The sequence below is a fragment of the Pan troglodytes genome, chromosome 19 (genome assembly GCF_028858775.2).
Source record: "Pan troglodytes isolate AG18354 chromosome 19, NHGRI_mPanTro3-v2.0_pri, whole genome shotgun sequence".
NCBI classification, from domain to species: domain Eukaryota; kingdom Metazoa; phylum Chordata; class Mammalia; order Primates; family Hominidae; genus Pan; species Pan troglodytes.
In genome coordinates, this window is record NC_072417.2 from 38727017 (window position 1) to 38742271 (window position 15255).

At 49.4% G+C, this 15255-nt stretch overlaps 1 protein-coding gene across 17 annotated transcripts in view; it reads left to right on the top strand.

Moving 5' to 3' along the window:
- FAM222B (family with sequence similarity 222 member B) overlaps positions 1–15255 on the top strand; it is a 101742-nt gene that overhangs the window by 374 nt on the left and 86113 nt on the right. For 2 of the 17 annotated variants that reach the window (XM_063798841.1, XM_009432503.4), the window contains exon 1: positions 11965–12113. The exons of 8 other annotated variants lie outside the window; for them this stretch is intronic. The gene's annotated coding sequence lies outside the window, so the exon portion shown is untranslated. Of the gene's footprint in view, positions 1–11935; positions 12114–15255 lie in introns of those variants that run through there. 7 more of the 17 variants (XM_054670168.2, XM_063798845.1, XM_511364.8 and 4 more) reach the window with 6 other exon arrangements.

Here is a 15255-nt window from a genome sequence, read left to right on the forward strand (position 1 = left end):
GTCCTCCCATCGAGGGAGGAATGGTTGTGGGAGTGGGAGGGGGCACTGTTCCGCCTGTCCCCGTAAGGGTTTTGTTGTTGTTTGTTCCTAGTCCTTTCCATCCTTTGGCCTGCAGGATCCTCTCCCAGCCTTAATTTGGCTTGCCCTAGAGGTCAGCGGTGGCCCCGGGCTGTCTGCACCTTTGCTTTAGGCTAGGTTCCTGGAAGGAGTGGTCCTTGGGTCGGTGTTTGGGATGAAGAGCAGGTCTGGATTTCCCTCCTGTAAGCCTTGGCTACTGTCTACTATCTGAGGTCATTCCTTTATGGAGAACAACCAGAGGGTTTGCAAAGGAGGAAGAAGTGGCTTAGCCACCTAAGGTCTCCTAGACCGCTCTAGCAGCCGGAGAAACTCCATTTACCTTGCTCTGTTTGAGGCCTTGAGCCCTCTTCATCCTTTGTAGCCTCTAAATCAAACACTTGAAACAGAGAGCTGGGCGCGGTGGCTCACGCCTGTAATCTCAGCACTTTGGGAGGCCGAGGCGGGCGGATCACGAGGTCAGGAGATCGAGACCATCCTGGCTAACACGGTGAAACCCGGTCTCTACTAAAAATACAAAAAATTAGCCGGGCGTGGTGGCGGGCTCCTGTAGTCCCAGCTACTCAGGAGGCTGAGGCAGGAGAATGGCGTGAACCTGGGAGGCGGAGCTTGCAGTGAGCTGAGATTGCACCACTGCACTCCAGCCTGGGCGACAGAGCGAGACTCCATCTCAATTAAAAAAAAAGAAAAAAAAAAAAAAAGAAACAGAGATAAACTTTGGTAGAGGGGGTGTTGAGGAAGGAAGGTTCTTAGAGTCAGTGCTCATTCTGTCGCCCAGGCTGGAGTGCAGTGGCATGATCATAGCTCACTGGAGCCTGAAACTCTTCGGTTCAAGTGATCTTCCAGTTTCAGCCCTCTTGAGTAGCTAGGACTACAGGCACATGCTAACATGCCTGACTATGGAGGAAGATGTATAAAGCATCCACTAGCAAGCTCTGTCCTGTGCTGGGAATACATCAGTGAACAAAACAGACAGAAATCTCTATCACGGGATTTCAGGGACCCCATCTCTAAAATAACAACAGCAACAAAAATACAACACAATACAGTATAACAACTATTTATATAGCACTTACATTGTATTAGATATTATAAGTAATCTAGAGACTTTAAGATGACTTAAAGTCATCTCTTACTACAAGAGAATCAGCAGATTTTGGTATCCATAGGATGGGAGGGTGGAAATTATGGTATCTAAATTCCCTGGGAAGACACCACTGTATATTCTGGCTATCCTCAATTTCTCTTCTCCCATTCTTTCTTTTATTTTTATTTTTTTGAGACAGGGTCTTGCTCTCTCACCCAGACTGGAGTGCAGTGGTGCAATCATGGCTCACTACAGCCTCGACCTCCCAGTCTCAAGCATTCCTCCCACCTCAGCCCTGCTAGTAGCTGTGACTACAGACCTGCCGCTGCCATGCCTAGTAATTCTTTTTTTTTTTTTTTTTTTGAGACAGAGTTTCACTCTTGTTGCCCAGGCTTCAGTGCAATGGTGCGATCTTGGCTTACTGCAACCTCTACCTCCCGGGTTGAAGTGATTTTCCTGCCTCAGCCTCCCGAGTAGCTGGGATCACAGGCATACACCACCATGCCCGGCTAATTTTGTATTTTCAGTAGAGACGGGGTTTCTCCATGTTGGTCAGGGTGGTCTTGAACTCCCGACCTCAGGTGATCCGCCAACCTCAACCTCCCAACGCGCTGGGATTACAGGCGTCAGCCACCTCGCCCAGTGCTAATTTTTAAATCTTTTGCAGAGACAGAGTCTCACTATGTTGCCCAGGCTGGTTACGAACTCCTTGCCTCAAGTGATCCTCTGCCTTGGCCTCCCCAAGTGCTGAGTTTACAGGCATGAGACACCATGCCTGGCCTTTCCCCAGATATTTTTTTCTTCAGTTGGTTGAATTCCTGGATGCTGAACCCTTGGATATTGAGGACCAGTATTGAGCAGGAGAGGGCTGTGGGGTTAACAGAGGATTTTCTTTTCTTTTTTAAGAGGAAAATTTTATTCTTACTGAGATGGAGTCTGGCTCCCCTAGGCTGGAGTGCAATGGTTGAATCTCACTGCAACCTCTGCCTCCCAGACCCAAGCAATCCTCCCTCTTCAGCCTACCAAGTAGCTGGGACTACAGATGCGGGCCACCACACCCGGCTAATTTTTTGGTAATTTTTTTGTACAGATGGGGTTTCACCATGTATTCCAGGTTGGTCTTGAACTCTGCCTACTCCATCTCCCAAAGTGCTGAGATAACAGGTGTGAGTCACTGTACCTGGCCTGAACATTTTTTTTTTGAGACGGAGTCTCGCTCTGTCGCCCAGGCTGGAGTGCAGTGGCGCGATCTTGGCTCTGCCTCCCGGGTTCAGGCCATTCTCCTGCCTCAGCCTCCCGAGTAGCTGAGACTGCAGGCGCCCACCACCATGCCCGGCTAATTTTTTGTATTTTTAGTAGAGACGGTGTTTTACTGTGTTAGCCTGGATGGTCTCGATCTCCTGACCTCGTGATCCACCCACCTTGGCCTCCCAAAGTGCTAGGATTGCAGGCGTGAGCCACCGTGCCAGGCCACGTTGCTTTTTTTAATTAAAAAAAATTTTTTTTCAGCCACAGTCTCACTCTGTTGTCTGAGCTGGCGTGTAGTGGTGCAATTTTGGCGCACTGCAACCTCCACCTCCTGGGCTCAGGTGATTCCCCCATTTTAGCCTCCCAGGTAGCTGGGACTACAGATGTGCCTGACCACGCCCAGCTAATTTCTGGTTTTAGTTTTTTTTTTTTTTTTGAGATGGAGTCTTTCTCATTGCCCAGGCTGGAGTGCAGTGGTGCGATCTCAGCTCACTGCAACCTCCACCTCCCTGGTTCAAGTGATTCTCCTGGCTCAGCCTCCCGAGTAGCTGGGATTACAGGTGCCCGCCACCACACTGGCTAATTTTTGTATTTTTAGTAGAGACAGGGTTTCACCATGTTGGCTAGGCTGGTCTCAAACTCCTGACCCGGTGATCTGCCCGCCTTGGCGTCCCAAAGTGCTGGGATTACAGGGATGAGTCACTGCACCTAGCCTAATTTCTGTATTTTTTATAGAGACAGGCTGTCACCATGTTGCCCAGGTTGGTCTTTTTTTTGTTTGTTTGTTCGTTTGAGACTCCCAGGCTGGAGTGCAATGGCACGATCTTGGCTCACTGCAACCTCTGCCTCCCGGGTTCAAGCTATTTTCCTGCCTCAGGCTCCCAAGTAGGTGGGGTTACAGTCTTCTGCCACCACGCCCGGCTAATTTTTTGTATTTTTAGTAGAGATGGGGTTTCACCATGTTGGCCAGGCTGGTCTCGAACTTCTGACCTCAGGTGATCCACCCACCTTGGCCTCCCAAAGTGCTGGGCTTACAGGTGTGAGCCACCATGCCTGGCTTGGCCCAGGCTGGTCTTGAACTCCTGGGCTCAAGTAAGCCATCTGCTTTGACCTCCCAAAGTGCTGAGATTACAGGTGTGAGTTACTGCCCCTAGCCTTGGAACATTTTTTTGTTTTGTTTTGTTTTGTTTTGAGATGGAGTCTCCCTCTGTCGCCCAGGCTGGAGTGCAGCGGTGCGATCTCAGCTCACTGCAACCTCCACCTCCTGGGTTCAAGCAATTCTTCTGCCTCAGCCTCCTGAGTAGCTGGGATTACAGGCGCACCCCACCAAGCCCGGCTAATTTTTGTAGTTTTAGTACAGACGGGGTTTCACCATATTGGCCAGGCTTGTCTCAAACTCCTAACCTTGTGATTTGCCCACCTTGACCTCCCAAAGCGTTGGGATTACAGGTGTGAGCTGCCATGCCTGGCGGAACATTTTTTTACAATTTTTGATTTTTATAGAAAGAACCTGTTCAAAATTGGTCAGACACTGCACACGAGAAGTTTCTAGAACCACAATGATGAAAACAACAAAAACCGACAAACAGAAGAAAATAGGCAAACAGACAGAACCTACAAACAGAACAAACAGAACAAAAATACCCGAGACTAAACTGTTTCAAAATCAAGGTCCCAGTTGACCAAAGGATTATAAAGAAACTCATGTGGCCGGCCGGGCGCGGTGGCTCAAGCCTGTAATCCCAGCACTTTGGGAGGCTGAGTTGGGCGGATCACAAGGTCAGGAGATCGAGACCATCCTGGCTAACACGGTGAAACTCTGTCTCTACTAAAAATACAAAAAAGTTAGCCGGGCGTGGTGTCGGGCACTTGTAGTCCCAGCTACTTGGGAGGCTGAGGCAGGAGAATGGCGTGAACCCAGGAAGCGGGGCTTGCAGTGAGCCGAGATCGCACCACTGCACTCCAGCCCGGGCGACAGAGCAAGACTCTGTCTCAAAAAGAAAAAAAAAAAAAAGAAACTCATATGGCCAAGGGTGAGGAGACTCCAATGCCTGAGCAAGTACCCAGAGTGGAAGGAAAAACAGTTCAGAAATTCAAATCGCAATCCCTGCCCGCTGGCCCCTCATGCTATCAAGAGTGAGGCAAAGGGCTTCACAGCTTTATGGGGCAGAGAAGAAAGTGATGACAATAGCTTAAATAATGGGAGGAGGGGGAATTTTTTTTGAGACAGAGTTTCACTCTTGTTGGCCAGGTTGGAGTGCAATGGCATGACCTCGGCTCACTGCAACCTCCGCCTCCTGGGTTCTAAGTGATTCTCCTGCCTTAGCCTCCTGAGTAGTTGGGATTACAGGCATGCGCCACCACGCCTGGCTAATTTTTTGTATTTTTAGTAGAGACGGGGTTTCTCCATGTTGGTCAGGCTGGTCTCGAACTCCCAATCTCAGGTGATCTGCCCTCCTCGGCCTCCCAAACTGCTGGGATTAGAGGCGTGAGCCACTGCGCCTGGTGAGGAGGGGAATTTTTACATTTCAACTTTTTGTTTTCTCTTCCCTTATAGGGAAAGAGGAGAGAGTGGTAGCTTGAAGTTAAGGAGAAAACAGTGATTTTTTTTCTTCTTCTTTAATGTAGAAAACATCTAGGAATGGCAGGCTGTAATGAAAAAAATGCCAAATTTGGCCAGTTCCTAAAGAGGAGGTGGGCGCTTGTGTGGGTTGGTTATGAGAGGTACCAACCTTAGGTGTTGCAGCTTCTTGGAAGAAAACACTCCAGATACAAAGATTTGAGGGTGAGAGAGTAGAAGGGAGGCCAGAATGGGCAACCCTTAAGTGGTACCAAAATTAGCTGAGGCCTGCTCCCTGCTGGTGAGTTCCTGGAGTGTAGAGAATAGCAGGGAAGGAATTGGGGTCGAAGCGAAAATAAGTTGATATGCTGATTTAAAAAAAACAACTCTACTCAAGGCTCCATGGCCCCGGGTCCGAAGAGTAGAAAATCGCTAAGTGTCAATTACAGTGCTTTCTTGGGTCATCCCCCACTTTTTTTTTTTTTTTTTTTTTTTTTTTTTGAGACGGAGTCTCGCTGTCTCTCAGGCTGGAGTGCAGTGGCGCAATCTCGGCTCACTGCAAGCTCCGCTTCCCGGGTTCTCGCCATTCTCCTGCCTCAGCCTCCCTAGTAGCTGGGACTACAGGTGCCCGCCACCACGCCCGGCTAATTTTTTGTATTTTTAGTGGAGACGAGATTTCACCATGTTAGCCAGGATGGTCTCGATCTCCTAACCACGTGATCCTCCCGCCTCGGCCTCCCAAAGTGCTGGGATTACAGGCGTAAGCCACCGCGCCCGGCCGGGTCATCCCCCACTTAACATGAGCTCAGTTCTGGTGGGGAATCAGTGCTGCCAGGACTAGGGGTATGGCCTGGTGGCCCAGTCTAGACTCTTGGCTCCCAGGGGAGAGGGGAAGGTGGCGCCCCCTGCTGGAGACTATATGACAACAACATATATTCCTATATTTGAACCATTGCGGGTCTTCTGAGCCATTTCTCTACTTGAATTTCTTTTTTTCTTTCTTTGAGACAGTCTTGCTCTGTCGCCCAGGCTAGAGTGCAGTGGCCCGATCTTGGCTCACTGCAACCTCCGCCTCCCTGGTTCAAGCGATTCTCCTGCCTTAGCCTCCCAAGTAGCTGGGATTACAGGTAGCCACCACCACACCGGCTAATTTTTTTATTTTTAGTAGAGACACACTTTCACCACCTTGGCCAGGCTGGTCTTGAATTCCTGACCTCGTGATCCACCTTCCTCAGCCTCCCAAAGTGCTGTGATTACAGGCGTGAGCCACCGCGCCCGGGCCCCTACTTGAATTTCTTACCAAGGGCAGAATAGTGGATTTTTCCCCTGCCAATCATTAATTCATTATATACAATATAGTTATCCATAGAAACACCCCTACTCCAAACTCAGACCATGTGGTTGGATGAGGCTCACCCCAGGCAAGGAGCACACAACTCGGAACCAACTCAATCAGCGTATAACATTCTCTAGCCCATGATGATTGTTTTAGAGATGGGCACATAACCCAGGGAGATAAAACGTACAGGAGAATTTTGTTTCTTTCCCACTGGAGCTGGATGTAAGAAGACATAATATCTGGAGCTGCTGCAGTCATGTTGATACCAGAAGGGGAGAGCCAACCCAGAGAAAGATGTCATTTATTCGCTCCTGAACAAAAATCTATTGAGTACTTGCTATGTGCCAGACACCGCTCTAGGGTTCAAGTCACCCACCTCAGCCTTCCAAAGTGTTGGGATTTCAGATGTGAGCCAACATGCGCAGGCTCCATCTGCTTCTCTCTCCTTCATCTTCACTACACTATTTTGTTTTCTTTCTTTCTTTTCTTTTCTTTTCTTTTCTTTTTTCTTTTTTTTTTTTTTTGAGGCGGAGTCTCGCTCTTTCGCCCAGGCCGGAGTACAGTGGCGCTATCTCGGCTCACTGCAAGCTCCGCCTCCCGGGTTCACACCATTCTCAGGCCTCAGCCTCCGGAGTAGCTGGGACTATAGGCGCCCGCCATGGCGCCCGGCTCATTTTTTGTATTTTTAGTAGAGACGGGGTTTCACCATGTTAGCCAGAATGGTTTCGATCTCCTGACCTCGTGATCCGCCCACATCGGCCTCCCAAAGCGCTGGGATTACAGGAGTGAGCCACCGTGCCCGGCCTTGTTTTTCTTTATTTAATTAATTTATTTATTTATGTTTGAGATAGAGTCCTTCTCTGTCGCCCAGGCTGCAGTGCAGTGGCACGATCTCGGCTCACTGCAACCTCCACTTCCCAGATTCAAGCAATTGTCCTGCCTTAGCCTCCGGAGTAGGTGGGATTACAGGCTTCCGCCACAATGCCCGGCTAATTTTTTGTATTTTTAGTAGAGATGGGGTTTCTCCATGTTGGCCAAACTGGCCTCGAACTTCTGACCTCGTGATCCGCCTGCCTCAGCCTCCCAAAGTGCTGGGATTATAGGCATGAACCACCACGCACGGCCCACTACACTATTTTAGTAAGGAAGATAAAGTTACACCTTGTAACTTGGGGTCACGGAAGTTTTAGATTTTTTCTTTTTCTTTTTTTTTTTTTCTTTTGAGACGGAGTCTCTGTCGTTCAGGCTGGAGTGCAATGGCACTATCTCGGCTCACTGCAACCTGTGCCTCTGGGGTTCAAGCGATTTTCCTGCCTCAGCCTCCCGAGTAGCTGGGATCACAGGCATGTTCCACCACGCCCGGCTAATTTTGTATTTTTAGTAGAGACGGGGTTTCTCCATGTTGGTCAGGCTGGTCTCGAACTCCTGACCTCAGGTGATCTACCCACCTAGGCCTCCCAAAGTGCTGGGATTACAGGCGTCAGCCACCACGCCCAGCACTAATTTTTAAATCTTTTGCAGAGACAGAGTCTCACTACGTTGCCCAGGCTGGTCACGAACTCCTGGCCTCAAATGGTCCTCTGCCTTGGCCTCCCCAAGTGCTGAGTTTATAGGCATGAGACACCACGTTTGGCCTTTCCCCAGATATTTTTGTTCTTCGGATGGTTGAATTCCTAGATGCTGAACCCTTGGATATTGAGGACCAATATTGAGCAGGAGAGGGCTGTGGGGTTAATAGAAGATTTTCTTTTCTTTTTTAAGAGGAAAATTTTATTCTTACTGAGATGGAGTCTGGCTCCCCTAGGCTGGAGTGCAATGGTTGAATCTCACTGCAACCTCCGCCTCCCAGACCCAAGCAATCCTCCCTCTTCAGCCTCCCAAGTAGCTGGGACTACAGATGCGGGCCACCACACCCAGCTAATTTTTTGGTAATTTTTTTGTACAGACGGGGTTTCACCATGTGGCCCAGCTTGGTCTCAAACTCCGCCTACTCCACCTCCCAAAGTGCTGACATTACAGGCGTGAGTCACTGTACCTGGCCTGAACATTTTTTTTTTTAATTAAAAAAATTTTTTTGAGACACAGTCTCACTCGGTTGCCTAGGCTGCAGTGTAGTGTAGTCTAGGCTCACTGCAACCTCTGCCTCCTGGGTTCAAGTGATTCTCCCACCTCAGCCTCCCAAGTAGATGGGACCACAGGTGTGCACCACCACATCCAGCTAATTTTTTTTTTTTTTTTTTTTTTTGAGATGGAGTCTTGCTCTGTCGCCCAGGCTGGAGTGCAGTGGCATGGTCTCGGCTCACTGCAACCTCCACCACCTGGGTTCATGCCGTTCTCCTGCCTCAGCCTCCCGTGTACCTGGGACTACAGGCGCCCGCCACCATGCCCAGCTAATTTTTTGTATTTTTAGTAGAGACGGGGTTTCACCGTGTTAGCCAGGATGGTCTCGATCTCCTGACCTCGTGATCCACCCGCCTTGGCCTCCCAAAGTGCTGAGATTACAGGCGTGAGCCACCAGGCCCAACCCTTATTTATTTATTTATTTTTCTTTTTGAGATGGAGCCTTGCTCTGTCACCCAGGCTGGATTGCAGTGGCGCAATCTTGGCTCACTACAACCTCCACCTCCCGGGTTCAATTGATTGTCCCACCTCAGCCCCCCAAGTAGCTGGGACTACAGGCACCCGCCACCATGCCCGACTAATTTTTTGTATTTTTAGTAGAGATGGGGTTTCACCGTGTTAGCCAGAATGGTCTCGATCTCCTGACCTTATGATCTGCCCACCTCGGCTTCCCAAAGTGCTGGGATTACAGGTGTGACCCACTGTGCCTGGCCTATTTATTTATTTTTTCTTTTTTTCCTTTTTTTTTTTTGAGACAGAGTCTCGCTCTGTCACCAAGGCTGGAGTGCAGTGGCGCGATCTCGGCTCACTGCAAGCTCCGCTTCCCGGTTCATGCCATTCTCCTGCCTCAGCCTCCCGTGTAGCTGGGACTACAGGCGCCCACCACCACGCCCGGCCAATTTTTTTGTATTTTTGTATTTTTTTTTTTTTGAGATGGAGTCTCGCTCTGTCCCCAGGCTGGAGTGCAGTGGCACCGTCTTGGCTCACTGCAAGCTCTGCCTCCGGGCTTCACGCCATTCTCCTGCCTCAGCCTCCCAAGTAGCTGGGACTGCAGGGGCCCGCCACCATGCCCGGCTAATTTTTTATATTTTTAGTAGAGATGAGGTTTCACCGTGTTAGCCAGGATGGTCTCGATTTCCTGACCTCGTGATCCACCCACCTCGACCTCCCAAAGTGCTGGGATTACAGGCCTGAGGCACCTCGCCCGGCCCTATTTATTTTTTTAATTGAGATGGAGTCTCACTCTGTTATCCAGGCTGGAGTGCAGTGGTGCGATCTCGGCTCATTGTAACCTCCGTTCCTGGGTTCAAGCGATTTTCCTGCCTCAGCCTCCTGAGTAGCTGGGACTACAGGTGCATACCACCATGCCCAGATAATTTTTGTATTTTTTCAGTAGAGACAGGGTTTCACCGTGTTGGCCAGGCTGGTCTCGAATTCCTGGCTTCAAGTGATCCACCCGCCTTAACCTCCCAAAGTGCTGGGTTTACAGGCATGAGCTATCTTGCCTGGCCACTATTTTTTAGATTTTTTGTAGAGATGAGTCTCCCTATGTTGCCCAGGCTGGTCTCTAAGTCCTGGGCTCAAGCAATCCTCCCAACCTGGCCTCCCAAAATGTTGGGATTACAAGCATAAGTCACTATGCCCAGCTTTATTTTTAATTTTTTTTTCTTTTGAGACGGAGTCTCGCTCTGTCGCCCAGGCTGGAATGCAGTGGCTTGATCTCGGCTCACTGCAAGCTCCGCCTCCCGAGTTCACGCCATTCTCCTGCCTCAGCCTCCCGAGTAGCTGGGACTACAGGCGCCCGCCACCACGCCCGGCTAATTTTTTGTATTTTTAGTGAGACGGGGTTTCACCGTGTTAGCCAGGATGGTCTCGATCTCCTGACCTCATGATCCGCCCGCCTCGGCCTCCCAAAGTGCTGGGATTACAGGCGTGAGCCACTGCACCTGGCCTATTTTAATTTTTTAAACATTCCTCATTGAGCACTCAACTTGTCTTTTTTTCTTCTCTTTTTCCCCCTTACGTTGTATCTTGGGCCTTATGTGTCCAAACTCTGAAGAGAGACCAGCGCTGGAGTTGAGAGAGAAAAAAGAGCCATGGTGATGAGGAGAGAGTTTAGTCCTGTACCTCCTCTTGCCTTTGGTTGCTGTTCATTGCCTGCTGCTTTCAAGTCTGTTTTGTTGAATTCTCAGGACTCGATTGAGCTTAGTCTCTTGTCAGGCTATGCCAAAGCAGCACAGTAGTCTAGGGACTGACAGTTGGGCCTCACTGGACTTTAGTGGTTTTCTTTTACCAGTTTGAAAAAGGGCCAGGCTCACAGTGAGAGCTGGAAAGCAGGGGACTATTTGCCTGCGAATTCCTCAATAGCATACACGCGATGCCTAGAACATTTCTGTCCAATAAACAGCATGTGCTTGATAAACATACTGAACTTAGCGGTGTCCCCAGTGCATTCTAGGCGAGGTCACCTCCTTGACAAGGTCCCCAGGACTTCATTGCACCTCCTAGCTAGTAGTGTATTCTAGGATGGCAAAGCTGCCTTTACATAATTACCCCCGATACATTCTAGACTCGATCATCTTCTTGAAAGAGACCCAAATTTTACCAGGCATGGTGACTCAGGCCTGTAATCCCAGCACTTTGGGAGGCCGGGGCGGGCGAATCATCTGAGGTCAGGAGTTCGAGACCAGCCTGGCCAACATGGTGAAACCCCGTCTCTACTAAAAATACAAAAGTTAGCCAGGCGTGGTGGTGCAAGCCTGTAATCCCAGCTAGTCAGGAGGCTGAGGCAGGAGAATCGTTTGAACCCGGGAGGCGGAGGTTGCAGTGAGCTGAGATCGCGCCACTGCACTCCAGCCTGGGCAACAAGAGCAAAACTCCGTCTCAAAAAAAAAAAAAAAAAAAAAAAAAAAAAAGACCCAGGCTGGGCGCGGTGGCTCATGCTTGTAATCCCAGCGCTTTAGAAGGCTGAGGTGGGTGGATCACCTGAGGTCGGGAGTTCGAGACCAGCCTGACCAACATGATAAAACCCCGTCTCTACTAAAAATACAAAATTAGCTGGGCGTGGTGGTGCATGCCTGTAATCCCAGCTACTCGGGAGGCTGAGGCAGGAGAATCGCTTGAACCCGGGAGGCGGAGGTTGCTTTGAGCCGAGATCACGCCATTGCACTCCAACCTGGACAACAAGAGCGAAACTTCGTCTCAGAAAAAAAAAAAAAAAAAAAAAGACCCAAATTTATCATCAGTGGTCACCTCAGAGCACCTGAATTCAGGCCTTTAAGTGCAAGTAGGATGCAGAATTCTGGAAGAGCCAGTAAGTCTGTGGCTCCTTGGGGAAGCGCGATCCAAGGGTTTAGTAACCTAGGCACGGTACTCCAGAGGCGTACCCTGAGGCAGCCGCCAAATTCTCTAAGCCTCACAATTCTTCAAGGCCAGCTCCCATGTCCACTAGAGACCCAGGGGTCCAGACCATCAGGCACTGAGGAAGACGCCCCCGGCAGGGGCTGCGCAGGCGCGTGCGGCCCGAAAGGGCCCAGGCGCTACACGCTGCGCAGGCGCAGGAGCGGCTCCGGGTAGTCCCCACAGCTGCGCCGGTGACTGAGGGGCCGGGCAGTGGAGAAGCGGTGGCGGCGGGCGGCGGGCGGCAAAGGAGCAGCCATGAGGGCCGGGCCCAGTCACCGACCGTGAGTAGTGGTGGAGGGGGAGTGGACAACGCGTGGGAAGAGGGTAACTTAGCGGAAGGATACATGACTTTGTGGGGTGGGCTGACTGTGGGAGACGGAAGGGCGTGGGGGAGGTACAGTTTGAGGTGATGATGGGAGAATTTGGGGCACGGGTGGCCAGGTCGCCGGCCGCAGAGCTGGACAGCTTGGTGGAGGGGGAAGGGGTTGCGTGCTGTGGAGTGAAGCAGCCCATTTGTATCATCCCTTCCTCCAGGAGCTTTTGGTCGCCTCTCCTTTCCGCTTCTTTCAGAGAATGATTGCGGGGGGAGGGTGGTGGAGGATGAAAGCTCTGCTGGAGCTTAAGAAGCCACCTCTGAACCAGGCAGGGGAAGAGTCGGTCTCCCGGAGTAATAGGCTGCTCTGGGTAGAGGATGGGAGTCGGGAACCCTCTTTTGAAAGCTGGGAGGGGTCTAGGGAAAAGAGCTAGGGGCTTAGAGTCAGGCAGGTTCGAAAGGAAGTCCACCATTGATAAAGCTGTTAGGTAACCTTGGGCAGGTCCCACTTAACCTTTCTGAACACCAGGAAGATGTCATGCTTCAAACGGGCTATTGCAAGCATCACCTATGTAATCGAGATTGTTTATGCAAATTGTGAATTGTAAGTACTATGTTGATGTTAATGTATCACCAACAATGTTAGTGGAATTTAGACCTTACCGTTGTTAATGGAATGACTGATTTCTCTGTTAAGGTAAGAAGCGTATTGTTTGTAAAACCTCAGTAGACACATATGTGCTTTCTTTATGGGCACAGCAGACCATGTGCAGAACTACCAGTTCTGTAATGTGATAAATTAGCCATCAGACTTCAGTAGGAAAAATACCGTACTCCGGCGTTTTTACAAACGGTTTGCAGCTCCTCACCCGAAAGGATGGAGGGCCAATCTATTAAAATATTTTCTGAACATAGCTAACTCATGTTGCCTTATAACACAGTTGGCACTAATGTGCTTTAAAGAGTTGAGAAAAGGCCGGGTGCAGTGGCTCATGTCTGTAATCCCAGCACTTTGGGAGGCCGAGGCGGGCGGATCACGAGGTCAGAAGTTGGAGACCAGCCTAGCCAACATAGTGAAATCCCGTCTCTACTAAAAATACAAAAAATCAGCCGGGTGTGGTGGCGGGCGCCTGTAATCCCAGCTGCTTGGGAAGCTAAGGCAGGGGAATCACTCGAACCCGGGAGGCAGAGGTTGCGGTGAGCCGAGATAGTGCTATTGCACTCCAGTTCGGGTGACAGTGCGAGACTCCGTCTGGAAAAAAAAAAAAAAGAGTTAAGAAAACTAGTTTGAGACAAGCTGGGAGGGCTGCCCAGTGAGGGATGTGAAAATATAATTTGTTTATTATATTTTATTTTATTTTTGAGACGGAGTCTCGCTCTGTCGCCAGGCAGGAGTGCAGTGGCATCATCTCGGCTCACAGCAACCTCCGCCTCCCGGGTTCAAGCGATTCTCCTGTCTCAGCCTCCCGAGTAGCTGGGATTACAAATGCCCACCACCACGCCTGGCTAATTTTTGTATTTTTAGTAGAGATGGGGTTTCACCATGTTGGCCAGGCTGGTCTTGAACTCCTCACGTCAGGTGATCCACCCACCTCGGCCTCTCAAAGTGCCGGGATTACAGGCGTGAGCCACCATGCCTGGCTATTTTGTTATCTTTATTTTTATTTTATTTTATTATAATTTTTTTTGAGGTGGGTGAAGGAGTCTTGCTCTGTCACCCAGGCTGGAGTGCAGTGGTGCGAACTTGGTTCACTGCAACCTCCGCCTCCTGGGTTCAAGCAATTCTCCTGCCTCAGCCTCCCTAGTACCTGGGATTATAGGCACGTGCCACCATACCCGGCTAATTTTTGTATTTTTTTTAGTACAGTCGGGGTTTCTCCATTGCTGGACAGGCTGGTCTCAAACTTCTGACCTCAGGTGATCCGCCCGCCCCAGCCTCCCAAAGTGCTGGGATTACAGGCGTGAACCACCGTGCTTGGCCCATTTTATTATTTTTAAATTATAAAAAGTTCTCCTTTGCAAAGGAGTCTCTGGCTGCTCCGGGGACCTGTCGCTGTTTTGGAGGTCAGATATGCATAAGGCAGCCCTCTAGCTCTGCTTTTTGTTACCCTGCTTGTCAGTGGGATCTCTCAGGTGGAATATCTCAGAAGAGGAGCCCAAGAGGTGTCTTGGTTTTCCTGAGAGGCTGAAGAAACACTCCTGAGACGTGTTTTTTAATGTAGACAAAGCAGAGGACAAACTATGTGTTTATGGAAAGAGAAAATGGGTTCTTTTTATTTTATTTTGTTTTGACACAGAGTCTTGCTCTGTCGCCCAGGCTGGAGTGCAGTAGCGCAATCTTGGCTCATTGCAACCTCCACCTCCCGGGTTCAAGCAATTCTCCTGCCTCAGCCTCCAAGTAGTTGCGATTACAGGCACCCACCACCATGCCCGACTAGTTTTTGTATTTTTAGTAGAGATGGGGTTTCGCCATTTTGGTCAGGCTGGTTTCGAACCAGGTGATCCGCCTGCCTCGGCCTCCCAAAGTGCTGGGATCACAGGCGTAAGCTACCAAGCGCAGTGAGAAAATGGTTTCTAAAGTAGAGATGCAGACTCCTTTTAAAAGGACATAGACACTTCAGCTTTGCTGACTCTGAGGATTGAGACCTTAAACTGTCAAGGCGTTTTGGCAATTGATGAGTGATTGGTCTTTTACCTGAGTAAAGGTAGGGAGGGGCTATACTAGATTCTTGAAGATTCACAAATAAGGGGAGTGAATTTATAGGAATGGGAAAAATGAACCTGGTTGTTTTAACTTGTCTGTCTGGTAAAATGTGTTTCACTTTTCTTTCCTGGAAATGCACAGTGATGTATAATTTTAACCTTTTTACTTTAGTTCCTTGACTGTCCCAATAGATTATTTGTCTATAATACTTTGTTTAAGATAATAGTTTTAAAAATAAAGCATTTGTTACTATTGTGATAGGTCATTACAGAAATTTATTCCATGTTTGACTACTACATGGAGTAGAGTATAAAATGTTAAAGCTGGGCATAGCTATCTTATTTTATTTTTTAATAGTTGGACATTTATTTTTAATGTTGGTAATGCATTTTTCCCCCTACTGGAA